General features: G+C 46.2%; 2 non-coding genes across 2 annotated transcripts; both read left to right on the top strand.

Moving 5' to 3' along the window:
• The first annotated feature begins 21,767 nt into the window (after positions 1-21,767).
• Positions 21,768-21,906, top strand: LOC118989688 (small nucleolar RNA SNORA42/SNORA80 family). The gene has a single exon (XR_005067062.1). It is a non-coding gene; the product is annotated as a small nucleolar RNA SNORA42/SNORA80 family (small nucleolar RNA).
• Positions 21,907-22,462: 556 nt separating this feature from the next.
• LOC118989689 (small nucleolar RNA SNORA42/SNORA80 family) lies at positions 22,463-22,601 on the top strand. Its single transcript, XR_005067063.1, has one exon. It is a non-coding gene; the product is annotated as a small nucleolar RNA SNORA42/SNORA80 family (small nucleolar RNA).
• The last annotated feature ends 3,101 nt before the right edge of the window (positions 22,602-25,702 follow it).

Raw genomic sequence — 25,702 nt, 5'->3', positions numbered from 1 at the left:
GACTCATGGACATGGACAGCAGAGAGGGGATTGACTGTGGGTGAGAGGGGTGGGCTGGGTGCAGCAAAGGGGAAAAAAGAACTTGAGACAACTATAATAAACAACAAAACAGAAGTTTCTAAAAAATTGTCACCATAGTTGTAGTTATAATTTTTTAATGTTTATTAAATTATATGTTAAATATAAAAATAAAATAAATACAAGACAGGTGGAAGCTAGCTGTCTAGACGAAGCCTGGACAGGCATCTGTAGCAAGGTAGGGAGAGGGAAGGGCGGAGGGCCGGAGGGCAGGAGTCACAGGGGAACAAGGAGAGACTGCAGGTACCTGTGAGAGGATGCAAACAATGTAGCATCTGGCATCTGCCCAGGATTTCTGCTCTGTTTTCACAAGACCCCACAGGTGAATTTGTTCTGTAATTTTAAAGCACTGATCAATACCATCAGAGTATTTTGGCTGTATCTTGGGTACAGTCAGACCACGGAGGGTTACAGGTCAACTTATCCTCAATTCCTGATTCAGAAAAAAATGTTCAAATCATTTGGCAGCAAAGCCTGCCTTATTCTCACCTATGGCTGCCTCTGGTCTTCATTTACCCACATTGTGTGAGGTCGTTCCTTTGTTTGGAGAACAGGAGCAAGTTTGGTGAGGGATGCTTCCCAGGCCTTGCAGCGAGAGCCCTGCAGCTGCGTGTGCTGCTTGGGATCTGAATATTCGGTGTCACTGACCACAGTGAGCCCCCAGCATTCTGGACCAGACACTATGGGCCTGTGGTAGAAATTCAAACTATCGGGTTGGCCAAAAGGCTATAGTAGTGCTCAGTTGTCTTTAACTTCATTCAAAACAGTGTTGTTAGATTGCGTTGTGACAGCTGTCAAATCAACATGCATAAAAAAAACTGGTGAATTTTTATGCAGCCATTTTAATATTGAAGATGGAAGAAAATGCACAAGATTTTTGGCATAATGTGTTTTATTATTTCAAGAAAGGCAAAAATGCAACTGAAATGCAAAAAAAAGATTTGTACAGTGTATGGAGAAGGTGCTATGGCTGATCTAATGTGTCAAAATGTGATTTGTGAAGTTTCCTGGTACTGTTGATATTTTGGCCAAGTAATTCCTTGCTGTGGGTCTGTCTTATGCACTGGAAGATACTAAGCAGCATGCAGAGAAACCACTAGAAACCAACAGCAGGAGGCAGCTGACATACTGAAAATATCCAAGCCAATAAAGTTATTGGTAAATTTTAAAATGTGTCTTTTATTTTACGGAAAAAACTAAGCGGACTTTTCGGCCAATCCAGTGTCTCCTTCCCAAGTTTGCAGCCCTTAAACTGAACATTCTATTTTGCTTACTTTTTCTCACCACGTTTCAAATTATTGCACTGTAGTATATTCTGATTTCTAGTGGCATGTTTACACAAGTTTTGTCAATTTTCTAGTCACTGTCAATTAGACCATGTTTCTTTAGGCTGAATCTTTGAGGTCAATCTTGGGCTTAAAACAGCTCAGAATGGTTCTTCCTCTCTGTGTCCTTCGTGCTCCCAGGTGGGGCCCCCAGCACATCACAGCACAGTGACCACACTCGGCTGCTTCCCAGGGTCGTCTCTCTGCCCTCACCCAGGAGCCTGTAGCCTGTCCTATTTCCTGGGCCTCTGGGTCCTTCCTGTGAGCCTGTGGAGCCTCCTCACATGAGGTTTTTTGATACTGAAATAAGTTAGTGCTACAAGGGAAACCAATTATACAGGAAAACAGTCTTTGAAACATATAAAAATTGTGGTATAGTATTGTATATGCAAAGTCATGGCAAAATGAAAGGGTAATTTTTTCCATCCAGGCTGCAGCTGTCCTGAATTCTCTCTTCAGACCTCCAGGGTTCCATGGACCCAGATAAAGATGCCCTCGTGCCGGCGATCGCTGATTTGCCGTCGGAGTGGGATTGCAGAAGTGACAGCAGAAGTGCAGAAGTGACAGCTTCAGCCACATCCCTGTCAGTGCCTGCAAGGACAGAGCCCGGTACCCAGAGCGTGGCAGCCTGTTCTCACACCTCACTGACAAGCTTTCATTGCCAAGTGCAGCCTAGCAGCCTGAGTGGAGGGGACCTCATGCCCTTGACATGGGGTGGAAGGGACAGTTGTAACTGGACAGGATCCTAAGTACCTTCTGGATCCTGCTGATGGTGTTTCCTAAACTGTGGCCAGCACTCTTGTGATCCTTAAATTTTAACATAAGTTACACTTCTACAAAAACTTTATTTTTTAAAAAAAGAAGAAAAGGCAAGGACTGAAGGCTGGTCAGCAGTATCAGACATAGCCAAGGACACCCCAAAGCTAAGACTGAGCACCGTGCTGACCTCTCTGAGCACTTTGATAAGGTGGTTAAGGGGACACTGCCTGGGGCTGGAGACGGCAAGTGTGTTTTATCTCCCAGGAAACTCGTCAGCCAAGGGAAAAGGAACGGCTGAGATCTAGAGAGCGTCCTCCAGGTGAGCACAGTTTTCTTCAGGGAAGAGGCAAGGCTTGAACACAGGGTCTGAGGAGAAGGGGGTATGTCTGGAACTGTCCTTAGAGGGAGTGAGAGGGGAAGCTGACCTGGGACAGATGGCAGGGGGTGGAGAGGGCCCAAGGGAAGAGGGACAGTGGCAGGAGGCCCAGGGCAGACCAGGCAGGTAGGCAGGACCTCCCTGTTTGTGGCTGAGTTGACAGCACCCTGCTCTGCATTTGCTTTGTCCCCTTTGTGCCCCAGATGCTGTGCCCAGGGTTGGGGACAGGAAGATGACTGAGTGCCCTCCTGAGCCCATGGGGCCTGGTGGGCGAGAGAGGAGTGAGCACAAAGTCACAGCGCCCTCCCTGGACAGTCAGGGAGGTGGACATGCAGGCCGAGTGAGACCCAAGGGATGAACTGGAAGGGGCCAAGAAGAAAAAGAGCATATCCAAGGCCCTTTGGTGAGGAAGCAGAGGATCCTTAAACACCATTTCACACTGTGGGTTAGAGAGCTCAGCTCACCTGGCAATTTGCTTGTAGGACCGAAAGCTGTTACCCACTCAGGGACAAGTCACACAGCGAAGTGGTGATGGCCAAGCAAAAAGAGCCATCGCAGTACGACAGCAGGCAGTGTTTGGGACTTTTCCCTTGGTGCTACCCTTTAATTCTGGTTAGTCCGATGGTCTTTGACTCTCCCCCGTGCCGCCTGCGCCCTCTCACCTGGGCCTGACCACTGAATGGTTCCGTTGCAATCTGTTTCTCTCTTTTCCCTGGAGATGAGCGTGTTTACTTCACAGGGGCTTATGTGACGTTCTGGGGAAACAGAAGCTGACATCAAGGAACTGAACCCTGGTGCACCACAGTAGGAGGAAACACTCTAACTCTGCACAAATTCTCCGCTACCTTAATAATGACAGTTAATGAACAAAACATGGCCCAGTCATCTGTTTATTTGGCTCCTATTTCTTCCACATCTGATGTGCTTCTCTTATATTGAGCTATAAATAATCTCTCTGGTAAAAAAAATCACTTTACAAATGCCTTGTGGAATTGAAAGCAGGCAGCATTTTTGAAGTGAAAAATTTCACTTTACAAATGGTGATGTGTTATTCATTTGGTTGTTAACTCATAAGAAGTTCCAGGACATTCCTCCTAAAAGGAGTCACCTCACAGCAGAGGTGTCTGGTGGAGAAGCAAAGCAGAAGCCGCAGCATATGAGGCCCAGGCCTGAGCAGAGACCATGTGTGGGCCCCACACTGCTGCCCCTTCCTGTCCCCTCCTGTCCAATGTTTTGACTGTGCGCAGTATTGGTGGTGGGGGCAGGGGGTGTCCTGGGAGCTTGCTGGGTCCGGGGCTTTCTTTGCCTTTGATATTACTGGAGTCACATTATCACCCATGACCAAAGCATGCTCAAGTTTAGCTATGGGCTTTGAAGATTCCAAAAGGGGATGATCTGGGGGAAAGTGCAGAGGACAGCAGGGCTCCCACCTGGGAGGCCACAGCACACAGAAGCATTCCAAGTCCACTCACCGGACCGATGAGCACATGAGAGGCTGTCCTGGAGCCCAGCCTGAAGGGGCTTTTGTGCCCCTTTTTCCAGATCATATCATAGCACCTAGGACAAGGCCAGGTGCACTCAGTGGATCTAGCTGAGCGCATGTGGCAGTGGTGGGACTTCATGCCTCCTCCCTCCTGAGGAGAAATGAGCAGGGCCCCCAGAGGAGTGGGAGGGGGTAGAGTTGAGCCCTCACTCCTCCGGTGAAGGATGAACGCCAGATCCCCACAGCCTCAGCTCCTCAAACCTCACCTCTAATCCCCTCGGAAAGGTAAGGAATATCCTCCTGGTGCTTGGTTAGCAGTGTGGTTGGCAACGTCTCCACTGTCCCTTCTCTGCCTGTGGTGAGGCAGGTGGCAGCCTGTGACCTCCCAGTAGGAGCTTCTGCACTGGACTGTTTGACCGTGCAACACTGAGGAAACCACCCACCTCTGGGAATTGTGTCACCCCAACCTGCCAGGTGACTGTGATGTCCGGCGCTGGGTGTGAAGCCTGGAGCAGAGGCTGAGCCTGAGGCTGCTGGGCACATGGGGCGTGGCATTCAGAACTGGCTGCTTTCCAGTTGCTCTGCCGGCAACTGTACACTCAGAACCCCGCTTCCCTTTGCATGCACTGTGCTGAAGTCACTTTGTTATCTCTGTTCCCTCAGGCCCGTGTCGGTGCCTGCAGAGCCCAGGTCTGCCCCATCCCCTGCTGCCCAGACCCCACTTGCTCTTGCTGACACCCCTGCTATGGAGCACCCATGTGCTGGGTCTGATTCCCAACCCGTTGCACGTTGTATCGGCCCCCATCACTGCTCCCTGCCCACAGCTGAGAAAACTGAGACACAGGGTGGTTACCTCCCTGGCCCAGGGCTCGTGCAGTCAGGATTCTCACCCTGAGCCAGAGGTCTCACCTCAGCTGCTGCTTCCAGCAGGTGCCCCAAAGCCTGTTCCACCAGCATGGTACTTCTCCCTGACCGGCTTTTTGAGGTCTCCATCTTGTCTCCCAATTCTCACTGTTGCTCCTAAAAAACAATCATTGTATTTGCCTTTTTGTCTCCTGACGACTAAAGCAGTATGAGATTTTCCTGTGACAATTTTGGATAACATGAAAAAATGTAAAGAAGAAAATAAAACTCACCCACAATTACATTCCTTCACATCTCATTCTATTGTTTGGTTATATACACAGGTTGTATGCAGTTTCTCTGACTCTTTTCACTTAGCATTATATTAAAAACAATTTTCACATAATTAAATATTTGTGGCAACATTATTTTCATGGCTACCAATTCCCTATCAAAGAGCCAAATAAAATTGTGTTGAATGTTTCAGGTTTATAATTAACCCACCATTCAAGTCTGGTGAAATCAGGCATAGCAGTGAGCTCTTGTGCACCTCCTGGTGGGAGTGTAGGATTGTGCAACCACTTTAGGAAGTACTGGTTGGTGTCTGTATGTTATATCGCAGCTGAAGATGAGCCCTGGTTACTGTGTTACTGCCCAGCCATGTACCTCTTTGGTACACACACCTTAGCCAAACCCCCACAGGTGCACCAGCAAAAAACTGCCCAGATGGTCAGAGCTTCATTGTTTGTATGATAAAATATCGGAAACAATCTAAATGACAACCATCAGTACAATAGATGAGCCAGGTATGCTGTATTCATGGAACACAGAGCCAGATAGCACTGAGAATGAATGAGCTAGGTTTCTACACTCCAGCAAGGCTGAGGCTCTCAAACGTAACTGAGCAAGCTGCAGGAGAATAAAAGTTATGCCATTCATATAAATGTAAAAGTGTGAAACAGCAATGTATGCATTTTAGAGATCATGTACCCTAAAGAAAGCATGAAGAAATGTATGGAGTGATGAGCACCACACTCGAGTGGCAGTTGCCTTTGGGGGAAAGCAACAGGGAGAGAGATGCCTGGGGGTGTCAGCTGCATGGGTAGATTTATTTATGAAGTTGTGTTATGGGTATGTAGGTGTTATATCAACCATTTAACTTTATTCTGCAATAAATTAATCAAGAAGTAGAGAAAAAAGATCAACAAAATTGGCTTAGTCCATCTAGCTACATGGATTAAAAGAAAAAATTTAAAGAAGATGAAATAAGTGGAAATACATCCCATATTCATGGATTGAAAGATTTAATACTGTTAAGATGGCATTACTACCCAAAGTACAGACTAAAGGCAATCCCTACCAAAACCCCAATGACTTTTTGCAGAAATACAAAAACCCATCCTAAAATTTATATGAAATCTCAAGGGACCTTGAATAGTGAAAACAATCCTGAAATAAAACACACACACACAGATGGAGAACTCATGCTTCCTAATTTCAAACTTACTACAAAGCTACTATAATCAAAACGGTGTGGTACTGGCATGAGGGCAGACATGTAGACTGATGGAAAGAAATAAAGAACTCAGAAGTAAAGCCTTACATATGTGGTCAAATGTTTTTTGGTAAGACTATTTAATGGGAAAAAACCGTCCTTCTAACAAACGGTGGTGGGAAAACTGGGTATCTACATGCAAAAGGACGAAGTTGGACCCTTATTTTACAACATACACAAAAACTAACCAAAAAGGGTCAAATATCTAAACATAATAGATAATACTAGAGGAAAACACAGGTCAAAGTTTCACAACATTGGATTTGGCAACAATTTCTTAGATATGACACTAAAGGCACAAGCAACAAAAGAGAAAATTGACAAATTGGACTTTATGAAAAATTTTGTGCATAAAAGACAAAATCATCACAGTAAAAAGCACCCAAAAATGAAAGAACAAATTTGTAAATCATGTATCTGATAAAGGACTAATATACAGGATATGTAGAGAACTCATAAAACTTAATACCAAAAAAACTCAATTCAAAAATAGACACAGAAATTGAACAGACATTTCTCCAAAGAAGATATATAAATAGCCAATAAACATATGGAAAATGTTTGTCACCAATATTTAGGGAAATGCAAATCAAAACTATAGTGAGATACTGCTTCATACCCATTAGACTGACTACTAACAAGAAAAAAAAACAGAAATTATCAAGTGTTGGTGAGGTTGTAAAAAAATTGGAATACTGCTTCCGGGCAAGATGGAGGCAAAAGTAGACATTCTGTGCCTCCTCCCACAACCAAAAAAAGGACAACAACAACTTAAAAACAAAAAACAACCAGAATGGAAAGAAAATTGAAGTGTATGGAAGTCTGACAACCAAGGAGTTAAAGATGACATGTTCATCCAGATCAGCAGGAGGGGCGGATGGGCAGCTGGGACAGACAGGACTCACAGCAAGGTGATGGCTGGAGGACCGGTGTGGGCAAGGTGGCAGCTGGTGGACCCGACAAAGCAGTGGCTGGTGGAGCAGGCGGCCCCACATTTGCATGCAGATAAACTGGGAACAACAATTGGGGAGTGAAACAGACCACACAACCCAGGGCTCCCAGCTTAGGGAAATAAAGCCTCAAACCACTGATCGAAACACCTGTGGGAGTTGAGGCAGCAGCAGGAGAAACTCCCAGCCTCACAGGAAAGCTCATTGGAGAGACCTACAGGGTCCTAGGACATACACAAACTCACCCACATGGGAATCAGCACCAGAAGGGCCCAATTTGCTTGTGAGTAGTGGGGAAAGTGACTGAAATCCAGCAGAGAGCAGAGCAAGTGCCATTGTTCCCTCTTGAACTCCTTCCCCACAGACAGTGCCACAACACAGTGACCTGGGTTGCCCTGCACTGGCAAATACCTAAGGCTCCACCCCTTACTATGTAACAGGTGTTGAGACAAAAAAATGGCCCAGTGAAAGAACAGATCAAAGCTTCAGAAAAAATACAACTAAGTGATGAAGAGACAGCCAACTTGTCAAATGCACAGTTCAAAACACTGGTAATCAGGATGCTCACAAAATTGGTTGAATTTGGTCACAAATTAGATGAAAAAATGAAGGCTACCCTAAGTGGAATAAAGGAAAATGTACAGGGAACCAATGTATAGTGATGGGAAGGAAACTGGGACTCAAATGAACATTTGGACCAGAAGAAAGAAACAGTCAACCAGAATAAAACAAAGAAACAAGAATTCAAAAAAAATGAGGAGAGGCTTAGGAACCTTCAGGACATCTTTAAATGTTCCAACATCCAAATCATAGGGGTGCCAGAGGAAAAGAGGAAGAGCAAGAAATTGAAAACTTATTTGAATAAATAATGAAGGAGAACTTCCCCAATCTGGCAAAGGAAATAGACTTCCAGGAAGTCCAGGAAGCTCAGAGAGTTTCAAAGAAGTTGAACCCAAGGAGGAACACACCAGGGAGCATCATAATTACATTATGCAAAATTAACATGAAGGAGAGAATCCTAGAAGCAGCAAGAGATAAGGAGACAATTATCTATAAAGGATTCCCATGAGACTGTCAGCTGATTTCTCAAAAGAAACCTTGCAGGCAATAAGGGGCTGGAAAGAAGCATTTGAAGTAATGAAAGGCAAGGACCTACATCCAAGACTACTCTATCCAGCAAAGCTTTCATTTAGAATGGAAGGGCAGATAAAGTGCTTCCCAGATAAGGTCAAGTTAAAGGAGTTCATCATCACCAAGCCCTTATTATATGAAATATTAAAGGGATTTATCTAAGAAAAAGAAGATAAAAATATGAACAGTAAAATGGCAGCAAACTCACAATTATTAACAACCACCCCTAAAACAAAAACAAAAACAAACTAAGCAAACAACTAGAACAGGAACAGAACCACAGAAATGGAGATCACATGAAGGGTTAGCAACAGGGGAGTGAGAGGAGGAGAGAGGTAGGAAAGGTACAGAGAATAGGAGCATAAATTGTAGGTAGAAAACAGACAGGGGAAGGGGAAGAATAGTATAGGAAATGTAGAAGCCAAAGAACTTATATGTATGACCCATGGACATGAACTAAAGTGGGGGAATGTGGGTGGGAGGGGGTGTGCAGGGTGGAGGGGAGTGAAGGGGAGAAATGGGATAACTGTAATAGCATAATCAATAAAATACATTTAAAAACATTGGGATACTTGTGTGCTTTTGGTGGGGTTGTAAAATGGTACAGCCACTGTGGAACACAGTATAATTGCTCCTCAAAAAATTTAAAATGTAATTACCATATGATTCAGCAAGCTTACTTTTGCGTATTTACCCAAAAGAATTGAAAGCAGGATTGCAAAGAAGTATATGCACATCGATGTTCACAGATGCATTATTCACAATAATTAAAAGCTAAGAGCCACCCAAGTGTCCATTGGTGGATGAATGAATAGGCAAAAATGTGGTATATATGTGCAATAAAATATTATTCAGCCTTAAAATTGAAAGAAGTTCACATGCTACAATGTGGATGGACCTTGAAGATATCATGATAAGTTGAAATAAGCCAGTCATGAAAAGATAAAGACTGTATGATTCCACTTATATGAGGTACTTAGCAGTTAAAATCATGGAGACCGAACATAGAACACTGGCTGCCAAGGGTAGGGGAGGGAGGGCGGATGTGGGGTTCATGTCTAATGGCACAGGGTTTCAGGTGAGTAAGGTGAGAAGGATTCTGGAGCCAGGCGGTGGTGTTGGCTGCACCACAGTGTGGATGACGCAATGTCACTGAGCTGTACATAAAAACGATTACTATGGGAAATGGTTAAGATGGTAAATTTTGTGTTATGTATATTTTTACCACAGTTGAAAAAGAAGTAAGAAAGAGAAGAAAAGCAATATGAAGAAGGATAGTGAGATGAAAAGGAAAGAGAAAGGAAGGGAAACCATGGTTCACCAGACTGTGAGGTGAGGAAGGCAATGGGCACCTGATAGGAAGGTCTGAGGCACCTGGGACCTGCGCTGTGGGTCTGACCACAACCTGGACTCCTGGACACTCTGTTGCTTGCCCGATCTTGTTCTGAGTCAGTCAGAGTCAGTGAAGACAAAGGAAACATGTGTGGTCATTGCCACTCTGTGCCATGCTTAGGATGAAGGGCTGACATGGACATAATCATGGGGACCCTCCTCTAGGCCTGTCTCCTGCCCTGAGCCCCCCACTACCAGGGAGACGGAAGAGAGGGGAAAAGACCCTCTGGCAAAGGAAATGTTGTTGGGTGCATGCTGGAACCAGGCCTTTAAATAGAGCTGGTCTTCCTGGGCACACACCCCAGGGTGTGCACTATACTAGAGCTCCCCAGAATGCACCCCCACTGCTACATTCGGCTTCTCAAAGCCCATCCTGAACTTGCCTGTGCATGGGTCAGTGGCCCACAGTTTTCACTACACATATCACCGGAAGTGCTAGGGCAGGACCACTCATGCCACGCCAGCTTCAGGCCCAATCTGCTCCCATGAACCAGGGGCCAACCACCATGCCAAGATAAGAGAGGTAGGAGGCACCCGGAGTGGTAGTAGCCTGGGTTAAAGAAAATAAATCTATGTGAAGAAGTGTTAAATACATAGGACAGAGTCCTACTTCCTCTCTTCCCCTGTACCATTGCACTTCCTGCTTCAACTGTAGAAGAATGTAGTAGCTGGACAAAGGCTGAGTGGGTTGAAAGCCACATGTCACAGTTCTGTTAGATTATTCTGCTTGTCACAGAGACTTAAAACAACAAAAGCTAAACTCAGATGCAGGGTTTTTTTCTTTCTGATATTAAAGCCCAGTGTTGGCAGGCAAAAAAAATTTCCAAGTTTCAAAACTCCAATTCTCTCTCTCTCTCTCTTTTACCATTCTCAGGGTTCTACCTTGTGGACCAAGTTGGCTGCTCAAGCTCCAACCATCCCATCCACATTTCAGCATGTAGAAGGAAAAAGACATCAAGCAAGGCACATTCTTTCCCTTGCAAATACTTCCTAAAAGAGATACTGTATCTTACATCCCATTGAGTCATGTGGCCACACCAAGCCCCAAAGCTTGGTAATCTCTTGTGTTTATTCTGGATTACCACAGGTTCTCTTGTACTGTTCACACCTCCTTGTGTTGCAGTGTGGCTGGGAGAGAGTGGTGACTTAGTGCTGGGCTGTGGATTTGTACTTTGGCTTACCACTTGGAAATCATGAGGAAGGGGAAATTAGGGAGAATTCACTAACACACAGCCGCCATCACACCTGAGAATGGGGTAATGTTCGAGACTGACAGGTTCATTTGGATTCCAGCAGGAGGTGCAATGGTTCTCATCTTTCATGGCTCTCCTTTTTATTTCTGGAAACATGGCTTCTGGTGTGGCTGGCTCTAATGCCATCATTGGGCGTTCAATGACATGAAGGTGCACAAACTGTGGACCCCACAGGAGGTGAAGAAGCACCGGAAGGCTTGGGCCAGGACAAGAAGAGCATCATCCTGGAGAAGGGCAAGGAGATCCTGGTAGGAGGTGATGTGGGCCAGGCTGTCATCAACCTTACACCACCTTTTTCAAGAGGCTGCTGGCCCTGGCTGGTGTGGCTCGGTGGATTGAGTGCTGGCCTGTGAACTGAAGTCACCAGTTCAATTCCTGCTAGGTCACATGCCTGGGTTGCGGGCCAGGTCCCTAGTAGGGGGTACGTGAGAGGCAACCACACATTGATGTTTCTCTCCTCTTTCTCCCTCTCTCTAAAAATAAATAAAATATTTTTTTAAAAAAGGAGGCTGCTGGACACAGGCTGCCACTTTGCTCTCGATGATACAACCTGGGAGACGGAGGGGAACAAGAAGGGGACCTGCTGTCTGTTCTGTGCCCCTAAGTCTTCACCCCTAAGATCACTGTCAGCTCCAAGGACTCCATCAAGAAGCTGAAGGGGAATCAAGCTTGAATTATAATCAAACTGCTCCGAGAAGGTCAAGGACTCTGCACTCTGGCAGAGAAGCTGGAGGTTAAGCCCCCATCGTCTAGAGGGCAAGCCTTTGTGAACCTCCCCCAGCCCCCTGTCTTGAGCATCTGCCAGCCCAGACCTGCCCACAGGGGTTGCAGGTTGCTCCTTCCGCCAGAGCAGAGGGACTGGGGGATCCCAGCTGGTGGAAGGCCATCCCTTTGCCTCACTTATCCCCCACACCCCTGGCTGTTCTTCCTCTCTATATCCCTGACTGTTATGGCCTTCTCAAACATCTTTACATCTTTTGACTCTTCTTGGGTTGAAGTAGACAAGGGTTTTCCAAGACAGTGAAGTTTGCAGGGGCTATGCTTGTTCAATTATGCCCTACCTTTCCAATGCTACCAACCTCTAGCTACACTAGTGGCCTGCTGGCCTGTTGAGTTCTGTGCATAGCTGGATTGTGGAGATGATCCCTCCCCTTTCTCCTGGTCTCAGCCACTCACAGAAGCAGAGCCAGTAAGGGACTCCTAAGTTAAGACCCACAGGACAACAGTTTTTTTAAGGGTAGCTCAGAGGAGAGATTTTATAAGATTTTATAAGTCCTCCGGTTACTCTCAGGTCTTCCCCCACACCAACTCATGCACACTGCGAGAAGGCGTCCCTCCTGAGGTGAGGGACATCCTCAGGCTTTGTCTTACCCGAGTACAACCTATATGACTGCCAAAACGTCCTTTACATCAAGTTCCGCGTTTGTGGTAGGAGGATCTCAGAATATCTAAATTTTACATTGTCCTTTCATTAGAATATCCAGTTTTACAAGATCATAAAAGGAGTAGCTTGGACCACATGAGATTGCTGTATTTATGGGTCAAAAGCAGTTGAATATTTGTGGTTCACCTAATAGCTACTAAACAAATGTGTAGCCATTCAAGCACTTCTGCCTTCAGGAGAGAGAGGGAGGGGCTGATACGTGTGTTCTTTTTTAGTTCACTTCAATTCTGTATCACTGATTTCCCACCTCTCCAGCTATAATTTGTATTTCAACACTTGTGTCAAATTTGTAATGGTTGCATTGGCTCAGAAAAGATCGAATTGATACGTGTTTCACCATTTACATAGCCGCTGCCATGAACTTTGGATAGTTTGGTCACATGTCCTCCTGCTATGCTCATCACCCTGGCTCACTGAAGACGTTTTGGTCTCTGGATGAAAAGAGGATGGTAGTTTCCCTGATCTCAGGACCCCACCCAGGCAGTGACCCCTCTGTTCTACTTTTCTCTCTCCTTTCCCCAAGGGATAGAGATACAAAGGGACTTCTAGTTTGGGAACAGTGTGATAAAAGTTAAATCAATTTGTTATTTGTGGTTTTTTTATGTTTATTTTTCAGGTTCAATTGTTAATAGTTGTGAGTTTGTTGTCATTCTACTGTTCACATTTTTAACCATCTTCTTTTTCTTAGATGAGTTCCTTTAACATTCCATATTATAAGGCTTGGTGATAATGAATTCCTTTAACTTGACCTTACCTGGGAAGCACTTTATCTGCCCTTCCATCCTAAATAATAGCTTTCCTAGATAGAGTCATCTTGGATGTAGGTCCTTGCCTTCCATGATTTGGAATATTTCTTTCCAGTCCCTCTTGCCTACAAGGTCTCTTTTGAGAAAACCATTGATAGTCTTATGGGAACTCCTTTGTAGTTAACTGTCTCCTTTTCTCTTGCTGCTTTTAAGATTTTCTCCTTCATTTTAATCTTGGCTAATGTAATTATGATGTGTCTTGATGTGTGCTTCCTTGGGTCCAACTTCTTTGGGACTCTCTGAGCTTCCTGTACTTCCTGGAAGTCTATTTCCTTTGCCAGATTGGGGAAGTTCTCCTTTATTATGTTTTTAAATAAGTTTTCAATTTCTTGCTCTTCCTCTTTTCCTTCTGGCACCCCTATGATTCGGATACTGGAATGTTTAAAATTTTCCTGGGGGTTCCTAAGCCTCTCCTGGTTTTTTTGAATTCTTGTTTCTTCATTCTGTTCTAGTTGAATGTTTATTTCTTCCTTCTGCTCCAAGCCATTGATCTGAAGCCTGGTTTTCTTCCCATCACTGTTGGTTCCCTGTATATTTTCTTTTATTTCAGTTTGCATAGACTTCACTTCCTCCTCTATTTAGTGACCATACTCAACCATTTCTGTGAGCATCCTGATTACCAGTGTTTTGAACTCTGCATCTGATAGGTTGGCTATCTCTTCATCACTTTGTTCTATTTTGGAGCCATATTGTCTGCCTCAGTGCACCTGTTAGGTAGTAAGGGGTGGAGCCTTAGGTATTCAACAGGGGGGACAACGCACTTTGCTGCAGTTGTGGCTCTGTGTGTTGGGGGGTGGTCTGAGAGGGAATATTGCCACTTGCTCAGCTTTTGGCTGTCTTTCACTCACTTCCTCCACTACCCACAAGCAAATTGGGCCCTTTTGGTGCTGATTCCTGGGTGGGTGGTTTTGTGTATGTTCTAGGATCCTATGGGTCTCTCCAATGAGTTTTCCTGTGAGGCTGGGAGTTTCTCCCACTGCCAAAACCCTCATAGATTTTTACAGTTAGAAGTAGATTTTTACAGTTAGAAGTTTAGGCTTTATTTCCTCGAGCTGGAACCCAGGGTTGTGTGGCCTATCTCACTCCTCAGTTGTTCCTTTCAGTTTATCCACACGCAAATGTGGGACTGCCCAGTCCACCAGCCACTGCCTCACCTACCCGGTCCTCCAGCCACCGCCCTGCCTCAAGTGCTCTCCACCCTGGCTGCCCACCTCTGCCCCTCCTTCCAGTACAGATGAACGTTTCTTCTTTAACTCCTTGGTTATTGGACTTCCATACAGTTTGATTTTCTGTCAGTTCTGGGTTTTTTTTGTTTTTAAATTTGTTGCTGTCCTTTTGGTTGTGTGAGAAGGCAAATTTTATCTATCTACACCTCCATCTTGTCCAGAAGCCAAAAATGAAGTCAATTTGAAAGCAGATTGTAGGAATCTTTGGGGGAAACATAAAACCTCTAAAAACCTGATCTAAATCCAATTTTTAAAAACTGAGGGCATAGAACCAGGGTAGGATCATGGAGTAGAACACCTGCTACTAACTAGATTGGGAGCTCCTGTGGGCAGGAGCCATATCTGAGCCATTGCTGGATCCTGGTGTCCAATGTAGGGCCTGACAAAGAGTGATCTAGGTTAGTCAGCATCTGCTGGACAAATATTAAAGGTCTTATCCAATACCAAATTCCATGATTGTACTAAGAAGGAGAGAAGTAAGAAATAGGCTGGATTTTCAGGATCTTTGGGTTTGTATTGCAACTCACGTTGGTGAAAAGTCCTGGATAGATCCATAAGCTTCAGGTATAACTCGATCCAGCTATGTAAAGGGTGTCTGGCACAAAATTCGATTCTCTCCATCGCTTGACTCTGCTTTTCTCTGAGTTGCCTTTACTCTCAGGGAGACTGTTCTCATGAGGAGCAGAGACTGACATCCCAGCAGCTTAGAAACCCTAACAGAAAGAAACTGATCTTCCTTCCAGTTCTAGAATAGGGAACATGTGTCAGGAAGATGAAAATAAATGAAGTCCAAACTGTAGGTTAAATAAAGAAGAAACAAGTCAGCTTCTGTGTAAAGCTGGACATACAGATAGTTAAGAAAACCTGCCAATGCCTGTGTCTTGGACTTTCTGGTCTTTTAACACAGATAACTTGGTATCCAAGAGCATGTGGGGAAAAAAATAGCCTCAAGACTGGCTGCCAACAAGAACAGCTCAGTAGACTGCTCTCTCCATAGACTACCCTGAAAAGAATGGCACAAAAGAATTTCCTTTCTAGTCATTCAAAATGTCAGATCTGCCCTAGCTGGGTGGCTCAGTTGATTGGAGCATCATCTCTTATACCAAAAGGTTGTGGATAGATTCCAGTCAGGGCACATACCTGGCTTTTGGGTCCAAACCCTGGTCAGAGTGTGTGCTGGAGGCAACCAATGTCTCTCTCTCTCTCCCCCTCCTCTCTAAAATCAGTGAAACATATCCTTGGGTGAAAATAAAAATAAATAAAATATCAGTTCCTCTTTAGAAATTACAGACCATCATGGATCTACCACAGGATGCAAAATACATAGAAAGCCCAGTCCTATGTATTGGTGACAGTATGCCCACTCTTACCTGAGCTCAGAGGGAATTCCAAGCTGGTCTCACAGAGACCAGGAAGTGAAACTTCCCTTTATATCACCATCAGCCCCTGGGGTAGCCCAGCCACCCTCCTCCTTCCCCTCTGTCCCTTTTCTCCACTCAGCCCATGTGGCTCCAGGGAAGGCAATTGACTCAGGCTTGGCCTGTCAGAGTTCTGCATCCCCATGGACATGGTGACTGGGTCAGAGAAGGACATGTCCAAACCAGGCCAGCCAATCAGAGGCTTCCAGGGCATGAAAGGCAGGCAGGATCTCAGGGCACAGGCAAGCAGGTTGCTCAGATGGCCCTGGGGTGCTGGCTGGTCACCAGCACCCTGCAATTTCTGGTCCAAAACAGGGTGAATGGTCCCACAGCTCCCAAGATTTCCCCCTGGACACAGCTTTCTCCACACCTTTCTCTCCTGGCTCAGGTTCCCTCTCCACCTGCCACCATTTGTTTGCCTCTGAGAGCATTTCATGCCTTACTGATGTCTCTGCAATAAGCACCTGACCCACCTCCTAGGCCTGGAAAAGAGGAGACTCCAGCCCATGCCAAGAGTGGGGCATGCAGAGAAAGTAGGAGAAACAACTTCAAAATGTGGGAAGCATATTTAAATGCAACCATTTTGGTTTCCATCTTGGCTGCAGCCACAAAGCAAAAGGTACCTCATGCCAAAAGTGTGGTTTAGGAGCACCATGAAGGTCTTGCAAAGGAGGCATGGAAAAAGTTGTTTAAAGGAAAGCAGGTCAGGGAGGAGGGGAAGGAGACTTCTTTGGGAAATGATGTTGAGTGATGGGCACTCCTCCCTTTACCAACAGTGGAGGCAAGAACTTTCAGAAGGGAGTGTGGGGAGCCACAGTTTAGAGACAGCAGACAAGCATCTGAGTCACACCTCTGGAACCTGAAGGAGAGAAGGCTGCTCCTGCTTGGGCAGGGAGGTAGACAGGTCGGCAGCTGTGCTGGGCTCAGCCACACTCAGAGTATTTTGGGACACGGCAGCTGGCTTGGATGGGCAAAAAGACCTCAGTCCAAGGAAGCAGGACACATGTGTGGAGGCTCAGGTGCCTGGCAGTGATGGGCACACCTAGAGCCCCCACCTTGGATTTGCAAATACCCTTCTCCTCTCAGAGTGGCCTCCTCGGGAAAATGGCCAATTCCACGTCTGTCCTGGCCAATTCCAAGACATCGTGTACCAGAAACAATAAACCTACCAAAGGCTAATCAGGGTCCTGTCACAAGGATATCAGATCTGGGATGAAGGGCTTCCACTGACCAAATTTGGGACCATGAAAGCTCAAAAACAGTGATGATGGCAATGGATGATGGTAATGGATATCACCACCATAACCACACGGTCACACTCAGCATCATTCTTCGTGGGATAATCTAGTGTCACATGCCTTCTGAAGAGATACACTAAGAAAGACCCCCACACCCCCAGATGGTGTTCTCACCAAACATATTCACCCTAATTGTACTCATAGGGAAAAAAGTCTAACAAGACCAAAGTGAGAGAATTTTTGCAAAACAACTTACTGGGTACTTCCAAAATGTCAATGCCATAAAAGACGAAAACAAATAAATAAAATGAAAGAATAAAGGCTAGGGAAGTCTTTGAAATTAAGAGGAGGTAAAGAGCCATAATGTGCAAATGTGACCTTGATTGGATCCTAAATCCAAAATGTCAGCTTTCAAAGACATTTGAGGAATAATTAGGAAAATGTGTTAATTTTTTAGGTGTCGCAAGGATGCCACGATTATACAGAACACCCGTACCTTAGGAGATGTCTGCTGAAGTGCTTGGTGGGACTGTCTTCACTAAGGCTGCTAGAACAGAACACCACTGACTGGGTAGTTTATCAACAACAGCAATTTATTTTTCACAGTTCTGAAGACTGAAAGTTTGCTATCAGAGTGCCAGGATTGTTGGGTTTTCATGAAGACCCTTTTCTAGGTCTCCTAAGTATATCCTCACACAGCAGAAAGAAGGTAAGAGAGCTTTCTTGGATCCCTTTTATAGGGGCACTAATGGAGTTCATGAGGACTCCACCCTCATGCCCAAAATACCCCCCAAAAGCCCACCTCCTGATACTATCACACTGGGCCATTGGGAGTTAGAGTTTCATCGTATCAGTTGGGAGGAACACAAACATTCGGTCTAGGGCACAGGTGGGATGTTACAAGTCGTCAACTGTCAAACCATTCCACATGCACAGGTGAATGTGTGCTCTACGTATCCACACCTGTATCCATACCATCTCTATGAGAGAGATGGAAAGGAGCCAAGTAAGACAAAATATTCAAGAACCGGTGAATGTGAGTGGCAAGTATATGAGTGGCCACTGAATCATTGTTTCATCCTTCTTCCTGTGGTTCTTAAGCAGCAGTTCCCAAAAGTAATCACACTGTTAGGTAACAGTGTCCCTGGCGGCATGGGTAATTTTATTAACAGGACATTCTGATGGTGAGGTGCTCCCCAGACCACCTGGAAAGGGCTTCTGACTCTGAGCAGGCTGAGGTGGGCAGAGCAGCCTCGGCCAATAGCTGTTCCTTGGGCCATGTCAGATGTCAGACACCTAGACCCTTCACCAGACTTCCCCCCATACACTCCCACACCATCCAGTCCTGAGAGGAGATGGCCAGCCAATAGTGTGGCTCAGGGGTAGGCATTTCCCATGTGAGGCAGTAGGACCAGCCTGAAGTGCAAGTGATCCTGGAACTACAAAGGACCACTGTCTTCTGGTCCCCATAATCTCTTTTTCTCTTCACCTGCTTCTCCAACAGAATGGTTCTAAAATACAGCAGACAGTTGCTGGCTCAGGTCCAAACACTGCCGTCCAGGCACCCGCAAACTCCCCAGGCTCACTAGCTAACAGCATTCTGGACAAGATCCCACAGTGCACCAGATGAGACGTTCCATGACTGGCCTTCTCTGAGTGCTGCCTGTCTCTGTTAATGGGGGTGAGTTCCCATCACTCCACCAGGTATCTAAGGCCCCAAATGTCTGTTCTGGGACTTAAAGAGCCCAGGACCCCATTAGGAGGGTGGGCAGAGACTCTGCAGCACAAAGGAGAGCCTCCAAACCAGGCAGTTGCCTCCCCCAGGGGGGACAGAAAGGTCCTGGTGACCTGTCAGCCCCCAAAAGGTCCAGGTCTCTGTCTTCTCCAGACCCACCTGGCCCCTTTCCTCCTTCTTCACTCTTCCTCCTGGGCTCTGAGCACAGAAAGCCCATGAAGAAATCACACCCCTAAGTGTTTTTGTATAGACGCAGCCTCACAGCTGTGGGGCATTTTCTGGGGACTTGCAGTGAGGGAAAGGTGCTGGAGGAGCAATGCAAACCATTAAATGGGTGGTGAGGGTGTGGGGATGTAGCAACAACACTCTGCCCACAACTTCGCCATTGCTCAGGTAGTGGACCTCAACTTCGAAAGTGCATCTTGAAAGATCACCACGAGGTGGCAGGGGAGAATTAAGAATCGAGTCATCCTGTGGCAGTCCTCAGGGAGGGACTGATGTGATCCCAGCTTGGCTCTTGGTGAAGTATTTGGAACTTGGAACCACGAGGGTCCTCTCTCGGTACAAGGCAACTAACCTGGCATTTGCTGGGCCACAGTCAAAGGCCTGCCACCCACATTCAAAGTTCCTGTTCTCCTGGTACATTGTGCAGGAAACGACAGGGACTGGTCAGCTCTCCCTCTATGGCAGCAGAGGGGACGGAGCTGGAGCCTGGCCAGGAGTATGGAGGGGTGTGCTGAAGACAATATGAAGAAAACACCCCCAAACAGCAGCAAAACTATGCAATACAAACATAACAGCTCAAGCTGTGTCTTTCTCCAGCGCCTCATTTTATTTCCCTTTGTTCTCACCATCCCTTTGTACCCTCCACCCCCTCAAAGCAGACAGGGACCCAGAGCATTCAGTCCCTTGGGCAAATGCCCAAAGTCTCATGCTTGAACTCGGCCTCCAGGCCTGGCCACCGTGCTTCTGTATCGCACACCACATTGCTTTCCCTGGTTGGTTAATTTAGGGGGGTGTCACGGAGTCTTGACAGAACCTCTGTTCCACATCCGCTGGTCCATGACTTCAGAGAGCAGGATAGGTACCCAGGTGAAGGGACAGAGCAGGCAGGGGGCCAGAGGAAGGGGAATTTATAGAACTGGAGAATTGGGAGGGATTCTCAGCTCCAGCTGGGCTCCCCTGAAAGAGGCTGGCAATGAGCAGGCCTGGGTTTGAATTCTGGCCCCAGCACTGACCAGCTTCTCTGCTTCTTCATTTTCTTTTTTTTTGGTAAGACTGGGGGTAATAAGCATAAAACTATGCTTTGGCAGTATGTTTGTATCTCAAGAGGTTTTCTCAGGGTTAAATACCAATAAAATACATTTAATCACTCACATCCATTAGGATGCTGCTATCAACAAAGCAGAAAATAACAATTGTCAGCAAGAATGTGGAGAAATTGTAACTCTTGTGCACTGTTGGTGGCAATATAAAATTGGGCGGCATACTGTTGTATGCAAAATAGTCTGAAGTTTTCTCAAAAATGTAAAAAAAATTACTGTATGATCTAGTAATCACTACCCACTTGTGGGCATCTCCTAAAAGAATTAAAAGCAGCTTCTTGGAGAGGTATCTACACACAGAGCATTGTTTACAGAGGCCAGAATGTGGACGCAGGCCAAGCATTCACTGATGGAGAAATGGACGAACGATGTGTGGTGTATGGATTTACGATGGAATATCATTCAGCGTTAAGTTGAAAGGAAATTCTGACATATGACACAATGTAAGTGAGCTTTGAGGATATTATGGTCAGTGATATAAGCCAGTCACAAAAAGACAAACATTGTATGATGCCACTGACATGAGGTACCTGAGTGACCACATTCATAGGCGAGAAGTAGCATAGTGCTTACCAAGGGCTGGGGAAGGGCGGGTGGGAAGTCAGTTTATATAATAGGTACAGAGTTTCTGTGTTCTTGTTTAAAGATTTTATTTATTTATTTATTTTTAGAGAGTGGAAGGGAGGAAGAGAAGGAGAGAAACATCAATGTGTGGTTGCCTCTCAAAAGCCCCCAACTGGGGACCTGGACCACACCCCAGGCGTGTGCCCTGCCTGGAAATTGAACTGGCAACCCTTTGGTTCACAGGTTGGCGCTCAATTTACTGAGCCACACCAGCCAGGGCAAGTTTCTGTTTTATGAGACAAAAAATCTATGGCCAGGTAGCTCAGCTGGTTAGAGCATTGTCCCAGTATGCCAAGGATACGAGCTTGATCACCAGTCAGTCAGGGTGCATACAAGAACCAACCAATGGATTGATAAATAGATGGAACAATAAATCACTATATACCAATGGTTCTCTCTTTCACCTTCTTTCTATCTTTCTCAAAAAAAAAGATGAAAAGAGTTCTAGAGATGGATGGTTGGTGATGGTTGTACAACAGTGTGAATGTGCTTCGTGTCACTGAGCTGTACACTTAAAGATGGTTAAGATGGTAAACTTTATGATATATATATTCTACCACAACTTTTAAAAATTAAAAAATGATCACATTATGAAAAGACCAAGTACAATTAATAAAGTTATATATATATATAAAACCAACCTCTGGGTGACTTGATTCAGAGCTGTTTATTCTTGTCTTCTGTGGCTACATATTCTTTGAGATATGAGGTCTACACCTCCTCTCTTAAGCTTGAATCTGCATGGATTTGTGACTAGCTTGTCATCAAAACAATGTGGCAGAAATGGCACAAGTGATTCCACCTCTGTCAGGAAGTCCATTCATGTGGTGGGCCCTTCCCTGTGGGCCTCTCATCGTGTACCCACGCCAGAGTAAACTGCGACCTCGAACCATTGCCCAGCCTCCTTATCTGTAGGCTGTGAGCACTGAAGGGGATTGTACAGTGTGGAAAAAAAGAGAAGCCCATTCAGCTGCTGCCTCATTTACTGTCTTACTTGTGTTTGGATCCCTGAGCCTCCAGATAAGAAGTCTGAGCAGCCCCCAAAGTCACCGTGCTGTGGGGAAGCTTAGAAGTCAGACTGTCCACGTCTACATGGCTGGGTCAGCAGCACCAGCGCACANAAAAAAAAAGATGAAAAGAGTTCTAGAGATGGATGGTTGGTGATGGTTGTACAACAGTGTGAATGTGCTTTGTGTCACTGAGCTGTACACTTAAAGATGGTTAAGATGGTAAACTTTATGATATATATATTCTACCACAACTTTTAAAAATTAAAAAATGATCACATTATGAAAAGACCAAGTACAATTGATAAAGTTATATATATAAAACCAACCTCTGGGTGACTTGATTCAGAGCTGTTTATTCTTGCCTTCTGTGGCTACATATTCTTTGAGATATGAGGTCTACACCTCCTCTCTTAAGCTTGAATCTGCATGGATTTGTGACTAGCTTATCATCAAAACAATGTGGCAGAAATGGCACAAGTGATTCCACCTCCGTCAGGAAGTCCATTCATGTGGTGGGCCCTTCCCTGTGGGCCTCTCGTCGTGTACCCACGCCAGAGTAAACTGCGACCTCGAACCATTGCCCAGCCTCCTTATCTGTAGGCTGTGAGCACTGAAGGGGATTGTACAGTGTGGAAAAAAAAAGAAGCCCATTCAGCTGCTGCCTCATTTACTGTCTTACTTGTGTTTGGATCCCTGAGCCTCCAGATAAGAAGTCTGAGCGGCCCCCAAAGTCACCGTGCTGTGGGGAAGCTTAGAAGTCAGACTGTCCACGTCTACATGTCTGGGTCAGCAGCACCAGCGCACATTCCGGCCAGGAGGTCCAGACAGCACGGAACAGAGATAAGCCATCTCCCTTTGTAGCCTGAGCGGATTCTCGGCCCACAGAGTCCATGAGCGTGAGGAAACAGTTGTGTCGAGGACTTAACTAGTTAAGTCCCTGGTTCCCATCATCACGCAGCAGTGAGTAATCAGACTACTTATACTTCGAAAACGTCTAGAAATGGGCATCTCTTTGGAATAGCTCAGTGGATAGCACACTCTTCCCCCTCCCCATCCCTTTCTCCTGGACTCTCCTTCCCTCTTCCCTTTCTACAGAGATATAGAAGTAAATCTGAAACATTTTCTGAAGGTAACCTCAAATTGGATTACCAAGGAACATTCCAGAATTCTCTTTTCTGGAAATATCCCCTGAATTAGTGCTTGAAGGTAGTTAGGCTCATGAAAAGAGACTTCATGGAAAGAGACTTTCTGGGGAAGGTTGTGAGTCGTTCCAAGTTCCACCATCAGAATCTTCTTCTCCCACTGACTTCCATTTTTGCTGCAGAGAAACGACCTGTTCCTTTGGCTTTTTTCAGACTGAGCTCTACTGGACACATGCCTCTGAGCTTTAAGCACAACGCCTTTCACATTTGCCTCTCTGTCAAGTAAGAGAAAGGATCCCAGCCCCTCTCTGGGAGCTCAAACCCTTTCCAGGGGGCGTGGTGGACTGCTAGGCCAAGGTGCCACCATGATTTAGTCTTGACTGTACTGTCTCTGCAGGGGGCAGGGCACAGATGGAGCCGGACGATTGGGCGGCACAGGGGTTCCGCCCCCCACCCAGCCACGCATGTGCGGAGATCACACTTTCAGAGATTTTGGGCAGGTCACTGAAGCCCTGAGCCTCCCTTCCTCTGCCCCTCCTCCTGCTGTGACAAACGCTGTGAGGTGACAGGCACCAGCCACTCACAGTGCCTGAAGTGTGTCATTCACTGGACAGACGTGACTGTGTAACACGTGGGCTGCTGAAAAGGAAGAAACAGGCCCAAATCTTGCCTTCTTGAAGCTGCCGTTCTCATGGGGCAAGGCAGGCAATTGAAACCAACCAAGTACATAAGTAAATTTTAGAGGGACTTAAAGTGTGGGAAACTCTGGGGGGAACTGGAACAGGGAATAAAGCTTTGGTGATATTTGAGCAAAGGCATGAAGGCATCAAGGAAGTTGGCTACACAGAAATCTGCAGATTTTCGCCAAATTTTACCTGGCGTGTTAAAATCATGACTATGAGCAGTGATGGCAACAGCCTGAGCTGACTGCCCAACCTTCCTGTCAGAATCAGAGTCCTGCCCAGGGGTTTAACCCTCGCCCTGCTATCCACACTAATATTTTATTAGTACAAAGCTTGTATATTATGGTGAGAATAAAGTGGCTTCTACATTACCTAAACTGACTAAACAGCTGTGTTGTGAACGGAGCCTGAGAGGACTCACACTGTCATCTGTTTGTCTAGTGGGGCCGGGAGGTCACCTCCCAGTGCTAAAGTGATAAAAGTGGTAGAACCAGGTCCAGCCTCCCTACAGGGTGCCAGTTTTGGGGGGTCTTCCCTCCAAACCGCACTTTAGGCCCTTAATGCTCTGCATCTCGCCAGAGGTTGTCCTTGTCTTGTCCCACTGGCCTGTTGCTACCTTCCACCCCCTTGTGTGCCTGGCTCAGGAGTGAAAGCTCTGGACTCCGTTAGTGAGTCCAGAGAGTGGACTCAGGCACTCCATTAGTGAGTGCCTGAGAGCTCTCGGGGACAGAGTGGGCTCCAAGTTCTGCAGACAGAGCCGCCGGCCTTGGAGCCGCCATGGGCCGGGCTGCCTGGCTCCAATGCGGCTGCGTGGCAGGCACCTCTGCACACAGCCCGCAGGGTCTTTGCCCCCCACCCAGGCAGTAACCCTGGCACTGTCCCACTCTCTCCCTCAGCCCTCCGTGTGAGCCCCTCACTCAGGTGAAAATCTGGGAAAGAGGATAAACTTTTTCCTGTCTGCCATTAGCACCTGTTGTGAAGAGTGGTCCCCCCAGCAGATGTGACAGCCCAGAAAGGGTGGGGAGGGGACCGTTTTGAGGAGTTGAGAAATGCACTTTCCAATAGAATACCCACTAGTCACCTGGAACTGTTTAATTTTAACTGTAAATTAATTGCAGATAAAATTAAAAGTTAACCCTCAGTCTTGCTCAATAGCCACATGTGGCTGGTAGGTATCGTATTAGACAGCACAGGTATGGACTTTCCCATTATCACAGTAAGTTCTGCTAGGCAGCACTGCTCCATAAAAAGTCCCTGACCATCCTGCAAATTGTGGGTGGGATGGTGGAGGCAAAGGGCCCCTTCCCCCACCCTGCTTTCCAGTTTCTTCTAGGCTCATCCCTCCTTGAAGGAACTGAAAGTGGCTTTTTTCAGCCTGAGTAGAATCTAACCCTTTCTAATTCAGGGTTTCTCAGCCTGGCACTGCACTGTTGGCTTGTGAGATCGTATGATCCTTTGTTGTAGGTTCTTTGTCCTGTGCATTGTAGGGTGTTTGGTAGCATCCCTGGCCTCTACCCTCTAGTTGCCAATAATCTCCCTCTCCCCAGCTGTGGCAACCAAGAGTATATCTCCAGACCATGTTAAATGTGCTGGAGGAGGAAAGGGAGGACAAAAATTGCTCTGACTGAGAACCACTGGTTTAACAACAAAGACCTATGCTAATCCCGAAGAAGAAAGCATCCTTGGAGGGTAAGGGGGTATAGTTAGGCTCTTTCAGTCATTAGCACCCCCAGAATTAGTTGCTTAGTCATTGTTTCTCCCCTCTGTCTCTAGTGTCTGCAGTTGGGTCTTGAGGCAAGGGGACCTTGTTCAGGAGAACTCTGATGCAGGATAGGAGGTGCAAAGGGGTTTCAATAGGGAAGGACTGGGACTGCCTGGGGAGGAAGAAGACGATGCCTCCTGAAGA

This window comes from Sturnira hondurensis, unplaced genomic scaffold, assembly GCF_014824575.4.
Source record: "Sturnira hondurensis isolate 20B ecotype Veracruz unplaced genomic scaffold, ASM1482457v3 Scaffold0006496, whole genome shotgun sequence".
In the NCBI taxonomy this organism is placed as follows: domain Eukaryota; kingdom Metazoa; phylum Chordata; class Mammalia; order Chiroptera; family Phyllostomidae; genus Sturnira; species Sturnira hondurensis.
Note: the sequence above shows the minus strand (reverse complement) of the source record. Positions and strands in the feature narration are given on the sequence as shown.